The 26,689-nt window shown below is 37.5% G+C and overlaps 1 long non-coding RNA gene and 1 pseudogene across 3 annotated transcripts; both read right to left on the bottom strand.

The window, feature by feature from the left end:
* Positions 1-1,638: 1,638 nt before the first annotated feature.
* On the bottom strand, positions 1,639-13,482 carry LOC145133023 (uncharacterized). 3 transcript variants are annotated; one of them, XR_013718349.1, is made up of 4 exons: positions 13,272-13,482; positions 2,242-2,356; positions 2,014-2,141; positions 1,639-1,933 (listed from the first exon to the last, which is right to left on the bottom strand). It is a non-coding gene; the product is annotated as an uncharacterized LOC145133023 (long non-coding RNA). The 3 variants fall into 3 exon arrangements; XR_013718348.1 differs by having other exon boundaries at positions 2,014-2,077; positions 2,242-2,374; XR_013718347.1 differs by having other exon boundaries at positions 2,242-2,374.
* Positions 10,515-11,791, bottom strand: LOC145128892 (receptor-like protein kinase FERONIA pseudogene; annotated as a pseudogene).
* Positions 13,483-26,689: the final 13,207 nt, after the last annotated feature.

Genomic DNA, 26,689 nt, shown 5'->3' on the forward strand with positions numbered 1-26,689 from the left:
GAGGACCATGTTGAATGAATTCGTTGTGCAATACGACAAAGCAGTTGAGTCACGAAGGGTTGCCAAAGAAGATGAAGACTTCAAGACTATAAACTCAAGGCCGGTTCTTTCTTTAGTGCATCCAATCGAAGCAAAAGCAAGTCAATGTTATACTAGAAAGATGTTTGATACTTTCAATAAAGAATGGACCAAAGCTATTACCAATTTGACTCATGAGACTCTAACAAAAACTACAGAAGAAAGCACATATAGAGTTGGGCAATTGGATGTTGATAAAAAAATATTGGCGTATTGTTACCTTTCGTTCTTTAAATCAAGTCAACGTCACATGTTCGTGTTGTATGTATGAGACAAATGGGATTTTATGAAAGCATAGATTATATGTGATGAAGAAGAATCATGTTCAAGAAAGTACATTGAGTGTATTTAAATGACATTGCTGAGTTTGTAGATTCATTGAGAAGTAAAATTAGGATGCTACAATAAATTAATCAAAGAAAGTACATTTCTATTTCTTTCATTTAATCTTGATGAAATGTCATGAGCAATAGCATGTTGAATCATACAAACCTGGTGATGCATATTGAGATACCATAGTTCGAAACTTCGAATATAAAATTACCATTATTATTGTGACTACCCTATATGACTGGTCCATTACTTAATTATATATTTTTCTGGTTTTCTCACCCACATGGACCTCAATCATTGGCTGTTTGGCATGGTTTTTATATGAAACTGGAAAAGTCATGATAAATGGTATTGAGTTTATCAGTTTGGGAACATAAATATTACATTGTTTATCGTCTTTTAACAAATCAGTTAATCAACTGAAACTGGTTGCATTTATTCTAATTCTTTCCTCAACTTCTCAAACAAAATAGATGATACATACCTCTCTCCAAAATTTTGTACTTTTTTTTCACAAATCAGTACTTTTTTTTTTCATAAAAATCGCAATGTTTAGTATGTTAATAGAAGTATGTAACTATTGATTGATTTGTAAAACATCCTTTTCAAATAAACATAAAGTTGGAAATTTTGTATTAAATATGTATAAGTGGTTTGCAATTTTAACATCGGGGAATTTTGTATTAAATATGTATAGGGTCCTTCTTTTAAGGCCAATTCTCTAGCCATGTTAATTGCATCTTCACTAGAAACTTGTAACAAATCCTTATAGAGGTTAAACTCTTTCAAAAATAATAATAACCAAAATCAAATTATGGCCTTTTTTTCTAGTCTACAAATATAACAAAAATCATTAAGTAACAGTAGCTGAGTAGCATGATTAAAATATTAAGTTTGTGTCTCAATGGAGCATATCCAATAACCAAAGGTACATCAAGAGGGCTATTTGGAAATTTACTACCACCACCTGTTATGAAATAAAGAATTAGGACACAGTTGTTCTTGCTAACTGTATAAAATCAGTTTCACAACCAAGCATAATGAATTTGAAAATCAAAAGTGAAATTGAGAGTCAAGATTACCAGCAATGTGAACCAAATGGGCAAGCTTACGGTGTATAAAAACACGTTCCTGTTGTACGATTAAAAAACCAAATAATATAATTAGAAAAATACCAATTACAAGACAAAAATTAAAGTTAAACACATAAGAACAATCTTGCCTTGTTGGACGATTTTGCCCCTATCCATGGCTTCGGACTACAATTGCTTAATTTATTGAGTTGATGAAGGGATATAACATGTGTGGATGTTGAGTACTGTTTGTGTGTGCTTGGGAGTCTTTTGGATTAGGCTTGTAGTCTTTTGCTACTTTCCTAAAACATCTTTGAAGTGTACCTTATATCAAGAAAAAAAAAATCTAAAAAAAAAAGCAGTCTTCTTTTAACAGCTCGTATCAAATATCTATGAGGTAGTAAATGAAGTAGATAAAATACTTGGTTGCAATTCCATGCCCTTGGTTTCTGCAAATATAAAGAATACCAACATCATGAAATGAGAATCATATATAAGATTCAATGATGATGAAGTCATTATTACTCACCCCATATAGAGAGCCATATTAGAAAAACTTGAAGTTATGATTGGGAACATAGCAAGCACAACCACTGCAAACATCCAAGTATTGACAAAAAATTGTATTGCTTGAAGTTAAATTCATAGTTGATGCTCCTGTTGCTCGTGTAGTTGATCATACAAAGTTTAATAACTTAAGGGGTTGAAGAGTAGTGATGCAATTCAAATCACATAAATTTGAAAGAAAATAATCAACCTGAGTTCTGAGATGGGTTGCGTTCTGTTGTAGATGATGATGACGATGGAGGTGATGATCTTATAGACTAAGAAGTATTTTGGATTGTCATCGGTTCCACTACAAAATCAGGGTCCTGATAGGGATATAGATTCTGAGTACAATAGGAAATGATACATAAATGATAAATATCAGTTTACATAAAAGAGTGAACTGAATCTTTTATATTAACAATTTCAAATAACGCTAACTCTAGTACAAATAAAACCATGTCCATGAATATTCAAGAAGAACATCATGAAGAAGAGCCTGCAATGAGTGTTCTTGATCCTGACTTTCAAAGATGTAGGGTGCCATAATTCATATTTCACAAATAAAAGAAGTATGTAGGTCTAAGAATTTGAGTTTATTTATAAAAATGAGATTCCATAATTCATATAGAAAGAGCTAATGGGCTGTCAAAATTATATAACTAGATTCAACTATTACATGTGTTTGACTACATCAAACTCTAGTTTAAAAAAAAGGAAATAAAAAAAAGATGGAGAAAGAATCGATCAAGCATTCAAGTTCCAGTTTTCTGAATTTGGGCATTTCATCGAGCACCTTATGTGCACAAATTGCCTTCTTCCCCTACTTACCTGATCAGCATACACAATCAAAAGTACCTTATCTTGTTATGATGGATTGGAGGCTGGGGGATGCCTGCTTCGTCTCGCCGGGCTGACCTGAAGATGCCTTGCTTCGTAGGTGAGATATTCGGCAACAGGGGAAGGGCTTCGATTGTATACAACGGGGGATGCCCAGATGTGTGAATGTCGAGGCTAGTACTGGAAGAGACGAAGATGTGTGAAGTAAATCGAAAAACATGTTTGTGGGATTAATCAGGAACAAATGATGTGAAATCAGAAAAATATCTTCGTGTTCGATGATATCAGTCGATTATGGAAATTGTTTTTTTTTTCAGAAAATTAATGAAGATATCAAAACATCATAGTTTTTGTAGATCGGGTACGTAACCTTAAGGTATATTCACTTTTTTCATATATATATATATATATATATATATATATATATATATATATATATATATATATATAAATTTTTTTTTGTATATCAGTCGATTATGGAAATTGTTTTTTTTTCACTTTTTTCATGTTTTTTTAATTGATTAAATTTTTTTGATGTTTTCTGTTTGCGTCAATAGGAGGAGGAAGAGAAAGCAAAAGAGAAGCAGGAAGCAGGTAAATGATATGTTTAAGATTGTTGTTACTCAGCCCAAGCTTCTAATCTGTATAGATTTCATTCCTTTCTGTTTCATGATTTAGGGTTATGCTTGAGAAATACTTCTTTTTGTGCTTTGATCATTTTGTTCTACTTTGTTGCAGCAAAAGCCTTCTTTTGAGTTGGCTAGAAAGCTTGTAGCTGAGATCAATTGATTCAAGGGTGAGTGAGTCTTTTGTTCACTTCTTCCTTCTCGCTTTTTATATAGATAACACAAACAGATTTTCGAGAAAATAAATTAATATGATAAATAATGGTTTAATTGACACTGTTGTTTACTCAGCCACCACATGCACGGAAACCAGAAATAAGATGGAGGCTTTATGTTTTTAAGGGTGGTGAAGTGTTTAATGGTAGGCTTGATAATTTCCTTTTGTTTTTTAAAGTCAAAAAATGATTTTGTGGGACTTTTAACAGATTTTATTTAAAAAATTTGGGACTTGAGTTATGTTTGATTTCGTTAATTTTGTTTGTTAGCTTAGGGATTTTACTCTACTATTTTTATTGCTTGATGGTGTTTTCAAATGCAGTTGTTTGTGAGTTTATATGATGTGTTATGTGTATTGGAAAAAATACAGATTGATTCTATGTCAGTGTTGCAGACGGATTTCTTCTACCAATTTTGTGGTGTTTAGGCTTTTAAAAGAAAAATCTGGGAGTTGGATTTTGTTTGATTTCATAATTCTTAGTCTAATAATTTTGTGGATTGATGATGTCTTTCTTTATTTTCTTGAATTGCAGTAGTGAAATGTGGGATTGGGAAGGTGAAGATTATGGTTTGCAAATAAGTGAGACTCATCACTTGTAGTGCACCCACCATTGCAGTTCACCTATCAGAGAAGGAGGCACAAAAAGATTCCCACTTCTGTGGGGACCAGAAATACCCACGATGGCAGTACCAGGTTGGTGGGACAGCAGGGGTAAATTGGGAAATAAGGCAGACCCTCTGTTATGGTCAGCCTTTTTAAGGAAGAGTCCCTCTCAGTTAGAGGCAGGCAGAATATTAGAAGTTTCTTCTTCTTTTGGAGACCATAGCATCTCGAATAGCTATATCTTATTGTTTAATTCCTCTTTTCTCATTGTTCTTGTTATGAACTTGAATACTATATAGAGGCTGCCATTGTTTCATTGATAAATTGATAATTTGTGTGTTGAGTTCATAACAAATTGGTATCAGAGCAATCATTTGGGATCATGGCTGGAGGAAAAGAAGTCGGAGGAACCCAACTCAAGAGGGTTGAATCCTTGGAGGCAGAGTTAGGGCATTTGAACGACAGAATGGAGAATCAAGGACACCAGATCCAACAACAGGCTGACTCTATCGCTTCAATACAGATGAAGATGGACCAGAAGTTTGAAGAGGTATTAAGGGCCCATCGGTAGAGGAAAGAAGTCAACAGAAGGAGAATCGTTCGACGAACCTGTTATCTCCACGATGGAAACCCCGAAGGATAACAGTGGAGGATCAAAACCGACGGGGAGCGGTGGTTCAGGTACGGGTGGAAGCAGCGACGGCGGGGGCCGGTCACAGGGAGGCGAGTACGGTAGAGGAACCAATTGGAGGTTCAGGAAACTGGATATGCCCTTGTTTGACGGTGAAAATTCGGACGGCTGAATCTTGAGGGCAGAACGATACTTCAACTTTTACAGACTCTCAGAGGCGGATAAGCTGGAGGCAGCGGTGGTAGCCCTTGAAGGCGACACCCTTCTGTGGTTTCAGTGGGAACACACTCGTCGACCGGTGACGCGATGGAAGGAGATGAAATCGCTGTTATTGAGGCAGTTTCGACCGACTAACGCAAGTACGTTACATCAACAATGGCTCGCCCTAACTCAGACCGGGTCGATTTTAGAGTACCAGCGGGCATTTATTGAACGACTTGCACCGCTAAGCAACATACCCGAAGACATCACTTTGGGCCAATTCCTCAATGGGCTAAATGGTGAAATTAGGTCGGAGGTCCAGTTATTGAGCCCCATGTCCGTTGAAAACGTCATGACGATGGCTATCAAGGTCGAACAGAAGCTTCAATCCCAACTTAAACGCAAACCACATCCCTCTCCTGTCACCCAGCGAACGAACACCACTGGAAGCATATCAGGAACACCCTTGATTACTCCCATTAAAACTACCATCTACTCTTCCAAGAGCATAGCGCCACCTCCAATTTATACCCCGGCGAGCCAGACGGTGAACAATCGAGTATCAGGGGAAGTAAGAAGGTTGACGGATAAGGAACTACAACACAAGAAGGAGAAGGGGTTGTGTTATCGATGTGATGATAAACGGAACCCGGGCCATCAATGCAAAAAGAAGGAGTTGAGTGTCTTGCTCATGCAGGAAGAAGAGAGAGAGGAAACGGACCCTCAATCGGAAGAGACAGAAATTCCTCCCCAAGAAATCACAACCTTATCAGGCATCTGCCTCAATTCAGTGATGGGGCTAACAAACCCAAAAACTCTCAAACTCAAAGGAACCATAGCAGAATCAGAAGTGGTGGTCCTTATTGATCCCGGGGCAACTCATAATTTTCTCTCTCTGCAAACCATTAACCAGCTCTACATACCTGTCATACCAACCGCTGAGTTTGGAGTTTCCTTGGGGACAGGGAAGGCAGTTTCAGGAACAGGAAGGTGCCAAGGGATTCTTCTACAGGTGCAGGGCTTGGATATCAGGGAGGATTTCCTTCCTCTCACTCTTGGCAATTCCGATGTTATCTTAGGAATTCAATGGCTAGAGAAGTTGGGAGCGGTTACTACTAATTGGAAGACTCAAATAATGAAGTTTCAGGTGAATGGGCAGTGGGTCACCTTACGGGGGGATCCTTCCTTGGAACGAGCTAGAATTTCCTTAAAGACCATGGTGAGAACTCTTGGGGCAGTTGGGGGAGGATACTTGGTCCAATACAGCCACCTGGAGATGCAGGCCCCGACTCCAGACGTACCACCAGCTCCACCGTATCTATTCCATTTGGTCCGGAATTTCGCTAAGGTGTTTAATTGGAAGGGTGGTCTTCCACCACCAAGGAACCAACAACATGCAATCCAATTGAAGGCTGGTGCCGGACCGGTTTCAGTAAGGCCCTACAGGTATTCTTACGCCCAAAAAACAGAGATTGAAAGGTTGTTACGTGATATGCTCCAATCGGGAATCATACAACCTTCCCGTAGTCCCTTCTCGAGCCCGGTTTTGTTAGTCAAAAAAAAAGATGGGTCATGGAGATTTTGTGTGGATTATAGAAGTCTTAACAAGATCACCGTTAAACACAAGTTTCCAATCCCAGTTATAGACGAGCTTTTGGATGAATTGCACGGGTCGAGAATCTTTTCAAAACTGGATTTAAAATCCGGGTACCGCCAAATTCGGATGAAGGAAGAGGATGTGCCAAAAACCGCTTTTAGGACCCACGAAGGTCATTATGAGTTTAATGTCATGCCTTTCGGCTTGACGAATGCCCCAGCCACGTTCCAATCTGTCATGAATGAGATCTTTAAGCCCTTCCTTCGGCGGTTCGTATTAGTCTTCTTTGATGACATTCTAATATATAGTCAAACGGAAGAGCAACACGTCAGGCATTTGGAAATAGTGTTGGAGATTCTTGTCAAACATGAATTGTATGCCAATCCGAGCAAATACGAATTGGGTAGATGTAGGATAGCATATCTGGGTCATGTGGTGTCGGAACATGGTGTGGCGGTAGATGATGAAAAAATTAAGGCTGTGGTGGCCTGGCCTCTTCCGACAACTGTTAAGGAGCTGAGAGGATTTTTAGGACTCACGGGGTATTACAGGAAGTTTATAGCTGGCTACGCGAGAATTGCAACCCCATTGACCGACCAGCTGAGGAAGGACTGTTTCAGTTGGAGTAAGGAGGCCACAGAGGCTTTTATGGCTCTGAAATCCGCTCTCACAAATACGCCCATCCTAGCACTACCTAACTTTTCTAAGGTTTTTAGTGTGGAAACGGACGCATCTGGAACTGGTCTTGGGGCCGTCTTAACACAAGATGGACATCCCGTTGCGTACTACAGCCAAGTCCTTAGAGTAAGGAATCGACTCAAGTCCATTTATGAGAAAGAACTAATGGCTATAGTCCTGGCGGTAAGGAAATGGAGACACTATTTGATGGGAAGACACTTCATCATCAAAACTGATCAACGAAGTCTAAAGTTTCTAATGGAGAAAAGGGAGGTTGGCCCAGAATACCAGAAATGGATGTACAAGCTGATGGGGTTTGATTTTGAAATTCACTACAAGCCGGGTCCCACGAATAAGGTAGCGGACGCTCTCTCACGAAGGAATGATTCTAACCCAGAATTACATGTGCTCCATTAAACATGGTCCTTACCCTTGGAGAAGCTTAATGAAGAAATCGGGGGTGATCCATTCATTCAACAAGTGAAGTTAGACATCACTGAAGGCAACAAGGGCCATGTCGGGTATTCAGTGGAGAATAATAGACTTTTATACAAGGGTAGGTTGGTAATTCCCCACAATTCCACATTGATACCGAGCCTGCTACACGAATTCCATGATTCTGTGATCGGGGGACACGCGGGTGAACTGAGAACATATCAAAGGTTGGCCTTCGAATGGTTCTGGGTAGGAATGAGAAAAACGGTTCAAAAGTATGTGCGGGAATGTCAAATTTGTCAAACACATAAATCATTAAACACCCACCCAGCTGGACTTCTACAACCTCTTCCAGTCCCAGATCAGGTATGGGATGACATTTCTATGGACTTCATAGAAGGGCTTCCGAATTCGAATGGGTACAATTCCATTCTCGTGGTGGTGGACCGACTCAGCAAATATTCACACTTCATAGCTTTGAAACACCCGTTCACAGCAGTTTCGGTGGCAGCCATATTCATCAAGGAAGTTGTGAGGCTTCATGGGTTTCCCAAGTCCATTGTTTTTGATCGGGACAAGGTTTTTTTGAGTGTGTTTTGGCGCGAATTATTTAAACTGCAGGGCACCAACTTGCTCAGGAGCACCGCCTACCACCCGCAAACAGATGGCCAATCGGAGATAGTTAACAAATTAGTGGAACTCTACCTTCGTTGCTTCATTCAAGGGAATCCCCGGTCTTAGTCGAAATGGTTACATTGGGCGGAGTTTTGGCATAATACAGCTTATCACACGTCTGGAAAGATCACTCCCTTTAAGGCTTTATATGGTCGAGATCCACCCCAAATCCTTAGGATGCAAAAAGGACAGACAGTTGTATCCTCGGTAGAAGAACAACTCCTGGAAAGAGATGCAATCCTTGATGATCTTAAGGAACATCTCACACAAGCTCAGCATAAAATGAAAAGGTTGGCTGATAGAAATCGCAAGGACGTGTCATTCAATGAAGGGGAGTGGGTGTTCCTGAAACTACAACCGTACCGACATCGATCGATGGCTCACAGACCATTCCAGAAGTTAGCAGCTCGGTACTATGGACCTTATTTGATCATCAAAAAGATTGGGTTGGTCGCTTATCAGCTCCAGTTACCTGGTCTGCCAAAATTCACCCGGTGTTCCACGTTTCGCAACTAAGGAGAGCCATTGGAGATGTCGTGGCAAGGCCCACCTTACCAGCTCATCTATCGGAAGAAATGATACTCAATTGGGAACCAGAAACAGTTCTAGGGGTGAGGAACCAAGTGGAAGAGTATGGGCCCAAAATGGAGGTATTGATCAAGTGGAAAGACGTTCCGGAATTTGAATCAACCTGGGAGGATTTTATGACAATCCAACAAACATTTCCGGAATTTGACCTTGAGGACAAGGTCAACCTTTGGGGAAGGAGTAATGTAGTGCACCCACCATTGCAGTTCACCTATCAGAGAAGGAGGCACAAAAAGATTCCCACTTCTGTGGGGACCAGAAATACCCACGATGGCAGTACCAGGTTGGTGGGACAGCAGGGGTAAATTGGGAAATAAGGCAGACCCTCTGTTATGGTCAGTCTTTTTAAGGAAGAGTCCCTCTCAGTTAGAGGCAGGCAGAATATTAGAAGTTTCTTCTTCTTTTGGAGACCATAGCATCTCGAATAGCTATATCTTATTGTTTAATTCCTCATTTCTCGTTGTTCTTGTTATGAACTTGAATACCATATAGAGGCTGCCATTGTTTCATTGATAAATTGATAATTTGTGTGTTGAGTTCATAACATCACTCAACACAAAATTCTTTATCTTTCTTAAACATGATATATATATAGTATATAGGCTATTGACATTTATTATTTATGAGTTGTTAAAATGGTTGTAAGCAGATGCTTCTAATAGCCTATGGAGCAATACAAACGACAATGAAGATGATCTTACTTATGTGTTTAATGAAACTACCCCAGCAATGTCCTTTGAGGATTTGGCTTATCAAGACAATGGTAATCTATATCATTGAAAGAAGAAAAAAAAAACATTCATTTTTTTAAAGGTTAGTTTTGGTAAGATTTAAGGACAAGCAAGATGCATGAAAGTTTATTGAGTTGATGAATGGAAGATGGTAGTTTTTTTAATTTATAAATAATGAATGTATTTGGTTTTGAGTGTTTTCAAAGCAGGGAATCTTCACTAGTTAAGGTATTAAGGTGAAGTAAACGATTTATTAACAATTTTATTGATAAATAGGTTTATTTAATAATTTTAGTTGTATAACGAACGGATTATGCTGGATGGGCTTGGGCCGTGTTAAAGGTCCCCCAATGGAAAGATTTGAGCAATGAGTATGTGTCCTTGTAAAGATTCTAAGTAAATGTATTATTCACCACAAAGGGACGGGGGGCTTAAACTTGTGTTGGCCGTTTGGGCAGATAAGTTCGATTATTTTTTGAAATTTTTTTTTTTGAATTGTTGTTTTGTTAAGCCAATCTGCCAAAGTAACCTATAAATTAGCTTTTTAAAAAATTATTTCATTCATTTCAAAAGTTTTTATTTTTAAATTTTCAAATATATTTTGACCAAAACTGTCAAAATGTATATTAATAATTTCTAATCTACACACGCACACGCAGCAGTGCCCAAATAAACATAAAACTATGAACCACCAACCAAGCAAAAAGCACCAGACCCCTTAGGGGTTATCCTGGAAGAGTCTAGAATGATGTACCTCTAAGCTAATTACAGATACAGAAACAAAATCTCTACGAAAACAACCTCCTTAATTACCTCCTACAGTTCCATCGAAACCCTCGGGTGCCATCCGGAGGAAAAGATCGTTACTCTCTTGAAGATGGAGGCTCACAAGTACATCCCCCATCGAGGGCCTATCTTCCCCCTTGTCAGCAAGACACGCGATGGCAGTTTCAGCATACAACTTGAAGCATTGCGGCCTGATTTCACCCATGAGATACGGGTCGATATTCTGCTGAAGAATGTTGTTTCTGTAACAGTGTATAGCCCTTTCAGACAACAACTGTTGCTCCGTGGGACGTGTCTCGTCCAAGGCAAGGCGGGCAAACAAGATTTCGAAAAGCACCACACCAAAAGAGTACACGTCCGACTTCTCGGTCAATCTATGTCGCCGGTAGTATTCTGGGTCTAGATACCCGAAACTACCCTTCACAGCACTGCTTAGCTGAGCGTTATCCACAGCAGGGCGCTCTCTTGATAGCCCGAAATCAGCCACTTTGGCATTGAGGTTTTTGTCCAAGAGAATGTTGGAGGATTTAACATCGCGATGAATAATGGGGCTCTGGAATCCCGTATGAAGGTAATGCAAACCGCTTGCTGAATGTATTGCAATGTTTAGCCGTTGGATCCACGTTAACGGATCGTGAGTTGGTAAGGGGCTGTCTATGTCATAAAGATGCTGACGGAGGGTTCCGCTTTCCATGTACTCGTATACGAGGATCATCTCGGAGTTTTCTGAACAATAACCGAGTAAAGAAATGAGGTGAAAATGACGGAGCCTCAAAAGCATTGAAATCTCGGCTTCGAATTCCTTCTTGCCTTGGTTGCGACCTGTGCCCCCGTGTTTGATAGCTACGGTGGTCCCATCGTTGAGTGTTCCAATGTAGACCTTCCCGAATCCACCCTCGCCGATAACTTGAGCTTTGTCAAAGTTTTTAGTTGCGTTCACAATCTCGCTGAAAGGAAAGCTAGTGTAGGTGGGTCCGCCTTCATATTCCCAGTTACTTAGCCTAACACTCTCGTGTAGTCTTCTTGTTCTACGCGTACATAGGTACCAAACAAGAAGATTGAGAATGATAAGGAGAAGGACAGAAGCAGTAACAACACCACCGATCACCCAAGGTTTGTTGTTGTTAACCGGGGTTGTATAGCTGCTTCTGGAGCATCAGTTGCAGATAAAACCATATCCATTACAAAACCAAGTAGCAGAACACGAGAAAAGTAGGCTCGCAGGTGATACGTATCGTGAATCACCCCACGGATACCCGCTATTATTCTTTCTACACGATACGTATCACCTGCGAGCCTACTTTTCTCGTGTTCTGGTACTTGGTTTTGTAATGGATATGGTTTTATTTGCAACTGATGCTCCAGAAGCAGCTATCACAACCCACGGATACCCGCTATTATTCTTTCTACATGATCATCAATATACAAAAAGACAAATGCAACATATTCCACTGCCTGCAATATCCAATCAACCATCACCATGGGTTCGCCAGGCCATTGTATTGCGGGCAGCGGATTCCCCAACAAACTTTCGCCCTAGGTATCAAAGCATCATAACACAATCATTAAATCTTCAATACTCATAAGTCATAATAAACCAATAAATAAACCCACAAACACCAAAAGCAATTTCGATCTCCATTAAAAAGAATAACAACCTACAAAATTACCTTCTCAAACTCAATCTATGAAATTAATCATACTACCAACACACACACACACACACACACATGTATTGTTTAGGTTCCGAAACAATGAAACTTATGAAAGCTAAGCTGATACGTTCCTATGGGAGGGTGTATTGGCCTAAATGGTAATACGAGCTTTGTAAAGCAGTGAGGTTAACCCCAAAGCATATAATATTTGACCCGGCTGGCTTAAAAATTAAAGCAATCAGAAAGCAATAAAATTCTCATTTATCAACAATAAGGCATAGGGATTTAGTAACCCATCCTATCATTCTTCGCATTAAATGATCTAATCAATTCTCAACATAAAACATATTCGGTCTCATTAATAAAACAATAAATAAATAAATTGTCGATATTCAAATTGTGCTATAACTCTGATATTAGACAAGTGAATAAAGAGAATCTTATCAGGGAGGGGTAATTTAGGTATTTTATCTATTTAGTTTTTTGCATTATGATACGTTTAGAGGGTAGCGGGAAGGAGAGGGGGCGAGCTTTTGTGTGAAATCTGGTCTAGTGAACTAGAACTCTCGAAATTCTAGTAAATCATTAGGGTTTTCTTGTGTTATTTTGAGTAATTCAATCAATACTGGAAAGCAATTGTTCTCTGTTCTTGTTTTGATTCTATTTTACAAGTCAAGTCTTAGCAAAATTGTCATTTCTTAATCGATTAATTAAATTAAAGGCTATACTACTTTATACTAACAAAATTAGCAAGAAACCAGAAGCGGATCAAATCCAATCAATCGCTAAATTGTCTACTTATTGTGAGTTAGAAGAATTAGAGTTTCAGTTGTGTTTCTTTAATTTCCACATGTAAACAAATGCCAAACAAGTAGATCTAAGATTTCAAAAAATAAAAATAAAAATGAATACGTGAAGTTTGCTCAAATTCTAGTCGATCCAAAGAACAAAGAAGAACTTCCTTATTTGAATTATTACCTTCAGGATAACAGTTCGGTTGAAAACGCCCACTGTGTTACACGCTCGAAAACCTACGAACGAACGATCGCGCTTACCCGGACAAGAAGAACGATATCAGAAACCCTAACTAAGCAGACATTAAGGGTTTATACTTTATATGGCCAAATTTGGGGCAAAAGACACTGTGAACAGTGATAGCACCGGAATGCAAATTTGTGACCAATTTCTTTTCGTTATTTTCTTTATTTTAAACTCGAAAACATGGGAGTTAAGTATTAGTGGGATTGATCACGGTAAGTCCAGTGACTGGGATTGATCACAGTAAGTTCAGTGACATTAGCCCTACATTATCATTGTTTACCAAAATTGGATTTAACTAGCTAGATATATGACCTTGTTATTAGAAGGATCAAATGGTCACTTACATTTGTTCTGTGGGATTGATCACAGTAAGTTCAGTGACATTAACCCTACATCATCATTGTTTACCGAAATTGGATTTAACTAGACAGATATATGACCTTGTTATGAGAATGATTTGTTAGATAGTAAATTGGTTGATTCTTAAAACACAATTACATAAGAATATAGACAAAATTGCAAAAATGGTCTCTATAGTATGCATTTTTTTAGGGTTTTAGTCCAAATCACGACTTTTTTGGATTGGTGGTCATTTTGAACTAGTTTCGTTGCGTTTTTGGTTCCTCCAAATAGTGAAATGACTGTAATACCCTTGGGGTATTTATTTTCCATTTTTCTTTCATTTTTTTAAAATCTAATACTAATTTATCTATTTTAATAATTAAAAAAAATAAAAAAGGGCCCTCTCTCTCTCTCTCTCTCTCTCTCTCTCTCTCTCTCTCTCTCTCTCTCTCCTACACAAGAGTCATCTTCCTATTATTTTGATTTTTACTCCTTGTCAATACCACCACTACCATCGATCAACAACACCATCATTGGTTAAGAACTCCTTAGTCGTCGGAGTCGGTGTTTTTCATGCTGGAGTTAGGGTTTTTAGACTATCCTCTTTGTTTCTCTCTAATCTTCTTCATGTGTTCTTCAATTCCACTAAGAAAAACAAACACAGTTCTCGAAGACGAAGCTGCCAGGTCAAACCACAATACATGGGTTTGCAACTATCATCGTTCAGATCTATAGTGCCATTGTTATCATCGTTCTTCTACAAGACTCATCTTCTACGCACACTGATTCAAAGAAGAACAAAGGAGGGGGACACGATTGACATTTGAGTCAATAATTGGAAAGATTGCAAAAATTTCTAGGTTTTAAATCGTAATCCCTTTCATCTGTAAATCACAATCCTGTTCACCTATAAATCGTGATCCCAAACAGCTTCACGGTCTCAAGTTGCTACTTAGCTCTGACGTTCTTCGTCACCGGATTGTAGATCGAGGGGTGGATTTGAAGAGAAAGCGGCCAAATATTCCAAACAACAACTGGTTCGAGCATCTTCACGCAACTTGGATTAACCACAGACTTCAAAATCATATCTTTGGGATGAACCATCCATCGCATCAACATCATCTGTAATCGATTCCAAAATCAGCCATCACATCTTTAATAGTCCAGATTTGGGAGGTTGAAGTGGTAAGGATGAAGGTTCGTAATACCCCCAATTTGGCATATTCAATCCATCATCCTCCAGATACATGGCTCTCTACATGTTTTTTTTTTATCTAAACTTGATTTTGACGAGGATTTTGGTTTTTTTTCTAGATTGGGAGGAAGATTTGAAAATCTGGGGGCTTTATTTTCTACTTCGATTCCCAGATACGTGGCTTTATGTATCTGTGTTTATTAACTAACTGTAGAGGGATAGTGAGGGTATGAAACGAGACCAAAGAAGAAGATGATGAAGTTGTGTGTGTGTGTTTTAATTTCCAGGAAGAAATTTTAGAGAGAGAGAGAGAGAGGGGTGGGGTGGGCCCCACTTTATTTTTTATTACACTAATATTAAATAAAGGATAAAATGCTTAAGAAAATGAGAAAAACAAATTAAAAGGGTATATTAGTAATTTTATGTTTAAGGGGGACCATTTCTACATAGAAACATTGCCAAAAGGACCACCAATCCAAAAAAGTCGTGGTTTGGACTAAAACCCCAAAAAAATGAATACCACAAGGACCATTTTTGCAATTTTGTTAAGAATATACAGAGAATACCTAAAGCCTAATGGCTAAACCCTAAAGGGCTTGGGGCTAAACCCTAATCACTAACATGATCAAATGGTCATTTACATTTGTACTCTGGGATTGATCACAGTAAGTTCAGTGAGATTAGCTATAACATTTGCATTTCGGGAAGAGAAACTCTTGGAAGTTGCATTGGTGTGGTTAGAGCTTGTGGATCTAGAATCATCATCATCTTGGAAAGCTATTTGAGGTATAAAGCTCTTAACTTAATGGTTCATTTTGTTAGATCAAGTTAGGGATTGTTTTTGTGTTTTTTAAGGTCCTTTAAGTCATGCATTAGAGTATGAGCTACTCAAGAAGATAAGGATGATATATATTAGCATTTTTGAGGTCCCTTGTTCATAAAAATGCAATCTTGATGAGTTATAATGGACCATGCATGAGTTAGTTCTTATTTTGGATTGTATTGAGTGTTGGGTCCCATTAAGACATGCAAAGGAGTAAAGTTGCCAACTTTACGTGTTAAGATATTATTTATGATCATATCTGAGAATTTGACATAGTTGCTTAACTAATTAAACACTTAATGGTGATATGGGTTGGTTGTGGAGTACGTTGGGCGTACCCAGCTCGTACGCCAAGCGTACTGGCCAAAGATGGCGTATGTTGGGCGTAAGTCTGAGTACGTCGGGCGTACTCAGCGGTCGTTGACTTTTGTTGACTTTTGACTTTTGGGCCTGTAACGTCCCAAAAATAAGGCCATAAAAATTTCATTTTTAATCAAATAAAAACAGTGCTCCAAACATTATCCATACAAGTTTAATAAAGAAAGTGTATGAGTATTATTTCAAATCAGAGTAAATTATAAAATGCGGAAACATGTGGTGCGTGCCCTGCAATCATCCGAAGCTCCCTTGTCTGAAAATTGGCATACCTGAAACCAAAACTAAAAACTGTAAGCACAAAGCTTAGTGAGTTCCCCCAACATACCCCAAACCATACATACATAACAATCAAGCATATATGGGTGGTTGCAACCCCTTCGGTCTCTTTCAACCGGTATTGGGTATATTTCAACCCCTTCGGTCTCTTTCAACCGGTATTGGGTATATTTCAACCCCTTCGACCCGACCCGGCATGGTCCATTTGGGTTGCACTTCACCGGCACAATTTATATGGATAGTATTTTGAGAATAGTATATTTATGATTTATATTAATATATTATAAGTTCTAATATATTAATATGGAATCATATTATTTAATTAGTATTGATCAAGAATTAATTTAGAATTAATTAAGTGATCAAAAAGAACTAATTAAATATGGACTCTTATATATATGGAATGGGCCAAGTTCATTTAGGTTGGGCTAAGCTTTCATGGATGGTCCATGGAGCTTTTAACCCATGGATCCTATGTAAATGAAAGGTCATGGGTATTAGGGTTTACATGGATGTAACCCTAATCCTCCATAATATATAAAGGGGTCCTTGGCTCACAAAATTGGCACAAGTGTGTGAAAATAAGAGTGGGCCGATTTTAGTGTGCATACATATTCTCTCAAGTTCTTCCAAGGTGTTTTGGTGATTTGTGATTCCATTTGAGGCTTCCACACTATTGGGGCTAAGCTCTTAAGGCTTGAAGACATCAAGCTACATCAAAAGGTATGTCATCTAACTAGAACTTTGTAGTATAGGTGCTTCATAATATGCTAGTTAGGATGAAACCTTGGAATAGTTAATATTTGCATGTATAATAGAGAAAACAGAGATCCAAGGTTTATAGGGTTGCATGTACACCATAAGAGTGTTAGAATGCTCAAAACCCAATAGTGGTATCAGAGCCATGGGTTGTTTTCTGTTATATTGATGCAAATGTTTTATTTTCAAGTTGGAAAAAAAAGGAAAAAAAAACATGACGTTTGTCAAATTTTAAGATAATTACTTGTTTTGTGAAAAACGAATTATTTGTAAAATTTGAATCATTTGTTATATGAGTTGAATTAGGTCAAATTTAATAAAAGATAAAATGATATGATTATTTTATTAGTTTTAAAAGTTTGATCTAAATGTTTTAAGGAGTTACATATTTTGTCATAAAATTTTGGAGCTCAATAGTTTTTTTTTTTAAAGTTGTGATCTTAAGGGTTTTTGAAACTTTCATAAGTTATGGATATGAAAGTTTTTTTTTTTTTTTTAAAAAAAAATTTATTCAAAGTTTTTATGGAGTTACAAAATTTGGTGTTAATGTTTTAAAGAATTCCATAACTTGTTCTTAAGTTATGGAACATGGAAAGTTTCATCATAAAACACCATTAATTCCATAAGTTATGGAATCCAAAGGTTTTCAAGAATTACAAAACTTGCCCTCAAGTTTTGGAATTTGAGAAAAGTTTTTTATGAAAAAAAAAATTGAATTCTAAAACTCTTGGGTTCATAACTTAAACAATTAATTAAATGGTTTTAATTTTGAGTTTAATAATTGGAATTATGATGTTTTGTTGAATAGTTCAAATTAACTTTTATGGACTTTATTAATAGTTAATTAAAGCGTTTAATTCAAAGAGTATTATTAATCCATAAATATATGGTTTGAGTTTAATTAAATTAAAAGTCTAGTTTAATTAATAGATTAAACCACCAAGTATTTTAAATGTCTACATTACACCCTTTCACTATTATAATATTAAAAGTTTAATATATTATATGTATAAGAGCAAGTCGTCTTACCATTAGTAGGCCTCATTCACGAAGCCGGTCTATAAGGGGGGTATAAGGTTACTGCCTATAAAATGGCAGTTTAATGGGTGTCCACTCTCACTCACCGCTTCCTTGACCGGTGGAGGGTTGTTAGCCGAACAGGTAGGACAAGGACTATAATTCTCCTTTCATTATAAGTATAATGATAAATACTAAGTAACTAAACACTTATAAATTCCCAATCTTAGTTACTTAGGAAAATGTGAATAAGGTGCTAATCCATGAAATTACACTTTGCACTTTGTTTAAGCTGTTAGTGGAGCGTGTGTGGTTAACCGGCACACTAACCTAGACTTAACAAGGTAGGCAAAGGGTAACTTACTGTTTATCATAGTATCGTTGGAGCGTGTGTGGTTAACCGGCACATCGATTGAGGGGTAAATATTAAGGGTACCAAGTATATTTGCATGGTTACTTCACACCTTGTTTTGTGATCCTCGGCATCCCAGTCACAAAACCTGAAGGGCACACTCGAGATTGAAACATGCCATTGAAAAGTTCAATGAATCTCAAAAGAATCTAGGAGTTTCAAAACCAATTAAAACCTAATAATACATTTCGTTTATCTTGGTGGAAATTGGTGAATCGTCATTCACCTACCTTCAAATATTTTATAGCTTGGATTACGACATCCCTCTTCCAAGTTATAAAATATTTTGTTGGGTCCTAGCCTTAATATATCATATTGGGTGTTATATTAAGGACTTAAATCAACTTTACGTGAATTTCTCCCATTGTTGATGTCTGGTTTAGACAACAATGATCTTCCCAAACCAAGCTTTCCTAATGAATATGACTTCCCGAGTTTGGCTCATGGAAGTCATACTTCTCTTCCTCCACCTCCTCTAATTATTCTCCCTAACCCACAAGTTCAAGGTCACTCAAGCCCTAATGGCAAGCAAGGTCTATGTGTGATCACATCTTAGAGATGAAGTCACATATTGACAAGCCGGGAGAGTTGGGTGTCAAAGTCTTGAGAAAGTTGGATGTTCAATCACTTTCTAAGTCACATAGTGAGTTCCTTGGGACTACTATGAAACAGACTATGACATGAACCTTAATGATCATATCTATTTGCTTGGTGCTGCTGAATCACCAATGATTTGGAACGATAGTAAAGCAAATTTGATTAGAAGATCAACTTCCCAAAAACTTTATGGATAGTGACAATGGTGACACTGGAAATCCAGAAAAAGCATTCTCTTCCCAATAGAAAGGGATTGGCCATAGTCAACCCGGTTGACCAAATGGTAAAGAGAAAGGCTAAGTCTGAGATAGTCCCATTACCAAAGCGTCCATATGTTTATTTTGCCAAAGGAAGGGGCGTTGATTGCAAAGCTGCCAAATTTACCTAAGGATGTTAAAGTCAATAAGTTTGACTCTACATCAGGTAGAGCCCATTATCTAACTCTGTTAAGTTCTATTCTGAGATCCTCATTACATGATGTGACTCGGTCACATGTTGATGTTTTAAGAATCAAAGAATAAAGAGAAATCTTAAATGAAGTATATGCTGATTCTGATCGCGAAGGTGGATTTCGATCGCATCAGAATTTTGAGCAGTTGCTTAAGAAGTTATGATATATTGCTAAGGAATAGATAACAACAATTTTCCATGTGGATTGTAAGGATAAGTTTTTCCGCAAAGTTTTAAAATAAAAGAAAATTGTTTAATTTTATTTATTTGAAGTATCCTTACAATGACATTTGTGGAAAATTGTTGCTTATATGATTTCACTGACAGTAATATTGGAAAATGGATTTGATTCTTTCATTTGTGGTAGTGTCTAAATTTACCAAATCAGGAAAGTTCCTCATCACCCAAGTTTCAATTGGACCGAAACTTGGAATCATGCAAGTTGAATAGTATGATGAATGAGAACTTTCAAGCATTGGAAAATCAAGACTAATTACTTGTTCACATGGATGTGTGAGTCAAGTGAAGGACTAAAGGGATCGAGTACACATTCTTGTGCACTGGTCATGTCCACCACAAAGCTCGTTAAGACTATTTGATTTACTAAAGTTTAGTAAATATGGTTATACTTACAAGTTTAAGTATAATTCTGAAACATTGGAAAAGTCTCAATGTATGGCAGAACGAATGGGAAGAATCAAATTAGGCAGAAAGATAAAAGTTTCTCAAATCTGAAAAGATGGGAGAGTACTTTAGTATCATGTTTGTGATCATCTTAATGATTTAGAAATCATATCACAATTAGTCCTCTAAAGGTCATCTTAGTGCATTCTTATGACTAAGAAGAGGAGTCATGAATTGTTGAAATGGTTAGATCAGGAAGATGAGTCATACTTCGTTCCAAAACAATTCTTAGAGTCATACTCCAAGATTGTAAATTGAGTGACATATCTTAAAGAAAGGTTTAAAACACTTGTCAAATGTAAGAGTAAAAGTGTCCTACTCTTGTACATTTGAATTTGGTAAGTTGTGATGTTTTGGATAAAACAAAGACCAACTAAGGCCAATTGTGTGAAGTGTTTGTCTTGATAAAGAATCCGCACTATCTCTTGAATATTTGGCAAGATAGTCTTATATGTCAAGAGGATAGTGGGAGTCTTAAAGATCCTAAAAAGAATTTCAAGAACTAATCAAGAATAAAACCTGAGGTTCTTCACTAGCACACGACTTGAGGTTTATAACCTATCGTGTTGACATATTCTGTGCCCATTCCAGTTAAAGTTGGCTTTGCATAGGAGTTTTGAAAGTTCTCAATTGGTTGCATAACAACTTGGAAGCAATGGCAGGCCCTGTACTGCCAGGTGGCAAGAAGTTAAGATTGCATAAGTTCAGTCCATATGAGTTTGGATTTGTCATTATCCTTGTCTTGTGACTATGGTTTTGACGATTCACATGGATAAGAACACATACACCATAATATCTAAGGGTCATAAGGTTTCTCTCCGATTCATGAAAATGATGGTGAGGAAACACTTCCACCAAGTAGATTTGAAGCAGATGGCAAAAGGTCTAAACAATTGAGACTATGATTACGACATCCCTTTTCATAGTTCTGAAATTGTTTAGACACACATGCATGCTATCTAAGGAAAGGTGTATGATTTTGATAAAGTTTTATCAAAGCATCTCGTATCAGAAATCTGAACTTTGGTAAGAAAGTCAATAAAGTATTGATTTCTAGAAGTCCAGCTGATTTCTGAGTACATGTCAAAGCTAGTGGGAGCATAAGTGCTATGCTAATAATCATCATGTAAGTGGGAGCATGATAATTATTGTTAGTGTTGCAAGTTAGCAATGTTAATTATAGAAAACAAAAGTTTCAATTCGTGAGGCTGCAGGGATTGAAAAAGTTGTTTTGCTATAATTAAGGGAGAGGATATACTTCATTTCAGTTCTAAAGGCTTAGATTGAGACCTTAATCATCTTTAGTCAAGAATATATATATAAATTTCATGTTGGATTGGTTCAACTTAAGGAAATTCTATATATTGCGTTCTCAAAATTCGATTTTGATTACGGCATCCCTCTTCATAGTCAAATTTTGAAACCATGGCAAATAAAAATATTGTAGCAAAAGACTGGTCTAGAATCATGTCTTTATGTGAGACATCATGAATCGTGTACCATTTGCTTTGGGTACAGGATCGATTGCATGTGCTATAATATTTGCCATTTCTAAATTTTTCCAAATGCCCAGAGGCATTAAGAAGGGAAAAGGTCTAGAATTGGATATGACTAAAATGATTAAGCAATTGTCGAGGACAATCTGAGGTTTACCAAAGATTGGTTGCTCAGGGACAGTTGGAAGTATAGTGCTAATTTTGGAAGGACCATATTGACATATTCTGAAAAGAGGCATCTCTTATTCAGAAGTGATAGTCAAAATGAGAATATGGAGTTGTCTCCATAGGTGGAAGTTATCTGTGTAAGATTAGAAAACTTAATGCAAGAAGCATGTCCAAAGCAATGTACTTTGAATACGAGACTTAGTTTCCATCGAGTTGATCTCCATTGGAATACCTTATAATGACTGTTGACAAGTCTTTGTGACTTTGTACATATTCATTACAGGAGGGTCAGTGCATATAAGTTTAAAATCTAAACAGATTTCGATAAATGATAGGAATTTGAAATTCTCACATTTTTCGATAAGGATTTGGGAGTGTGAAATTAGAATCATTGAAATTATGTTCAATTGGTTTATTTCACAAAGTAAGGATCATAGACAAACATAGAGTACATACTTGGTGTATGGCAAAGCTATTGTTTAAGAAAAACATAGTGTACATGCTTGGAGCATGGGACAACTAGTGTTTTTAATTCAAGTATAAAGTTGATAAAACTGAAACAATGAATAATGAGTAATTAGTATGGTGATAAATAAAAGTGTTTATTTATATTCATAGGGTTTGATACCATATTTGATTCATTTATTCTTGTGTTTCACTTTGCATGTTTTGACTTCCAGAATAACTAAGTCGCTCTTCCTGAATGATTAAGTTATTCAAACCATCCACAGTCGGTCATATGTTGGAAGTAGATATGAATCAAGACTGTCATGGGTTGGTTTGTAGAGGTCCAAGTTGGTGGACAAAGTGGTGCTACAACACTCATGAGTGCTCATAAGTTCTGAGTATTGGATTCAACCCACGCTCATTTGAATCACTTCATGGATTTTATCACGAGTGATCATGAGACGATAATATCTTATATTCTTCAAACCTAGAGATATGAGTTGTTACTATAAGTTGGTTATACATTGATTACACGAAAACGCATTGGTAACTCGATGTTATAAAACGTGCCTTTGTGTATGATTCAACAAGTAGTAGAACAAGCCATATGAGTCGAAGTTTATCCATTCCTTTTACCTTCGGGATAAAAGCGATATCTGTGGGCCCCTCGATGATTTAGCGATGACACATGTGAGTGCTTGGCCAAGCCAGGACTGATTTGATTTGTTCAATCAGTCAGTCATCATAAATCGAAAATCAGGAAACAACAAATGGACAGAGAGAATGCTTATAATCCATGTCTCAGTCCATATGATATCTAGAATGGAGGAATATATGATCCCTTATCTAATGGACAAGTCATTGACAAGGTCAGAGTTCGACAGCGGCTTTAAGAGCTACGATTGCCAGTTAGATTTTGAAGTCATACTCAATAATAGTTTTAGACTTATCCAAGTGGGACACTGTTGGATTAATGTCTAAGTCCATAACTATATTTGGTATGTACTTGACCCGACCCGACATGGTCCATTTGGGTTGCACTTCACCGGCACAATTTATATGGATAGTCTTTTGAGAATAGTATATTTATGATTTATATTAATATATTATAAGTTCTAATATATTAATATGGAATCATATTATTTAATTAGTATTGATCAAGAATTAATTTAGAATTAATTAAGTGATCAAAAAGAACTAATTAAATATGGACTCTTATATATATGGAATGGGCCAAGTTCATTTAGGTTGGGCTAAGCTTTCATGGATGGTCCATGGGGCTTTTAACCCATGGATCCTATGTAAATGAAAGGTCATGGGTATTAGGGTTTACATGGATGTAACCCTAATCCTCCATAATATATAAAGGGGTCCTTGGCTCACAAAATTGGCACAAGTGTGTGAAAATAAGAGTGGGCCGATTTTAGTGTGCATACATATTCTCTCAAGTTCTTCCAAGGTGTTTTGGTGATTTGTGATTCCATTTGAGGCTTCCACACTATTGGGGCTAAGCTCTTAAAGCTTGAAGACATCAAGCTACATCAAAAGGTATGTCATCTAACTAGAACTTTGTAGTATAGGTGCTTCATAATATGCTAGTTAGGATGAAACCTTGGAATAGTTAATATTTGCGTGTATAATAGAGAAAACAGAGATCCAAGGTTTATAGGGTTGCATGTACACCATAAGAGTGTTAGAATGCTCAAAACCCAACAATAATAACATACATACACATACATAAACATTCCGGTCAGGCATATATGGGTGCCCGACCTACCCCTTCAGTCTATTTCAACCAGTTACGGGGTCTATTTCACCCCCACTACCACATAATAATATAGCAGTAAACACATAAATCTGAACAGATAGTGGCACACCAGACAATTATCACAAAGACAATCATCTCTCCTATAAACAACTACTAGTGGGCCGACATTGGTGCCTTCGACCCACTGATACAGGAAAGGTAACTCACCTCGCATTGCTGAAGTCCCGCAGATAAAACTCTAGCTGTTGGATGACATATTCTCGAACTGTCAACATCAAAACAACACCCAATTAATAATTGGGTTCTAATATGTAACCATAAGTCCATGCTTGGGGTAAAAAGACTACTTTACCCCCAACCTAGCTTGATCCCAGCCCAAGACCCAAACACACACTCTGAAGGCCCAAAAGCCAAGCAATGAACCAAGGCCCACCATGGAAAATTAGGCCCAAACCTCTCACATGGGCCTTACCCTAAAGCACATCCAAATACCATAGTCCTTATACTTGCTCTTAGATGGCCCATCAAGAATTCAAACATCTAAGCCCAACAGAAAAGCCCAACTCAAAACCCAGCACAATTAGGGTTTTCACATAAAATGACGATTAGGGTTAATTAAAAACACTTAACCCATTAAGTACTTAATCCATTAAGTCCATCAATCTACTAGGTCAATCATACGGTGTGGTCGGGCGTAATTCATAATTCAATTCCAACGGTCCAAAACGCGGGTCTTGACCAATCCAAAACTAACATCTCCAAAATTAGGGTTTTCTAAACCCTAATTAGGTTTTCCAACCCAATCACAAGCCAATTAGTCCAATGGTTAAGTTTTTACATTAATTAGCATCTAATAAGTCAGGCACCACCCACTACCACCTCGGGTAGTGATGGTCAACGGCGGCTCACGGCGGCGGCCACCACCTCGTGGTGGTGGTAGTTATGATTTTAGACCAAAAGATGTCCAAGCATCTCAAATAGAAATCCAATCACACATAATACACACCGCCACCCAACACGGCGGCTGGTGGCGGCAGCCACCACCTCATGGTGGTGGTGGTGGGTTTCTTCGGATTTTTAGGCCATACAATGTACATACAACATAACACCACAAACCTCACACAAGTTACACTAAACACACACACACACACACAGCCACCCATACACGCTGGCTGATGGTGGCAGAAAAGAAAAAGTGGCGGCAACCACCATGGTGGTTTTTCTCGTTCTCCGGCTGTCACAACTAGCATTTTTGGCTAGGAAATTCTATCTATGTATGGTCAACTCTTGATGTATCATGTAACTCCAAGTTTGATTTTATACATATTACTCATTTCAAAAACAACCATTCAAGTCAAAACTCACTCGTGAAGCCCTAAACCTAATTCAATGCACTATATTCACTCTACTTTGGGTTGTAATCCTAGTTTCCCGATTTAAACTCTTATTGCACCAGGATTCTCTTATTGGGCCTAATGGGCCAATAAACCCTCAACTTGATTATTTTGGTTTAAAAAACCCCATTTGGGCCCTAGTTGGACCCACATTCATTAGACTATAGGATTTGTGGGTCATAAGACTCTTCATAGGCTTTATTGGGCCTAAAATTTCCTTCTTTGATTCTAATGGTCTGAAAACCCATTCCTTTTATTATTTTTGGGCCGTAAACACATATGTGGGCCCAATGGGCCAAAAATTCTTATTGGGCTATATGCTTTCGATGTCTAGCAAGCTCAAGCCCAATGTTTATTCCTTTCTTTTCTTTAATTCTCGGCTATTATATGAAAAAAGAGAGAAAACCTAATTAAGTTGAACACTTGACACCTCAATGTTGCATGGTGGTAATCCATGCACAATAACCACCATACAACAAGTCAAATCCCATACTTCTATGCAAGACTCTCTCACTCCCTCTCTTCTCTTCATATTCTCGGCCATAGGCCGGAAACTCCTTCAATCTTCTCACCAAAACCGATCCATTACCCAAAGTGAGTTCATACCCCATTGTTTTCGGTTTTTACTATATTTTGGGGGAGGATACAAGTTGCTTTTGTGTTAGATCTATGTATTTATGCATGTATATGTGTGTTTTCATGTTATATTTTGTGATTATGCTATGAAAACTTGTTAAAACTTCATAAAAACTCGAGATCTACTAAAGTTTGGTGATGTTTGTAAACTAAATCATCATATGCAACTTACTATGAAGTTGAAAGGATTAAACATGTTAAGGAGCACCAAAAAAACTAAACAAAACCATAAAAGGGGCCATATTTGAAAAGTAAACCAAAAGTAAAGTCTTTTGACAACTCACGGTTTTGAGACGACCAAAAGAGTTAGTTTTAGATAAAAAAAAATGGATCTTTATGCCATCCACGGTTTTAAAGGGGCCAAAAATGTAAATTTTTACAAAATGGGCTTCTATTTGGGCCTTCACGGTTTAATGGGCTAAACTTGTCAATTTTCACAAAAATGGGTCTTATTTAGAAACTCACGATTTCATGGGCCTAAAAAGGTAATTATTGACTTTTTATGGATTAAAT

This window comes from Lactuca virosa, chromosome 8, assembly GCF_052849685.1.
Source record: "Lactuca virosa cultivar CGN04683 chromosome 8, Lactuca_virosa_CGN04683_v6, whole genome shotgun sequence".
Taxonomy (NCBI): Eukaryota; Viridiplantae; Streptophyta; class Magnoliopsida; order Asterales; family Asteraceae; genus Lactuca; species Lactuca virosa.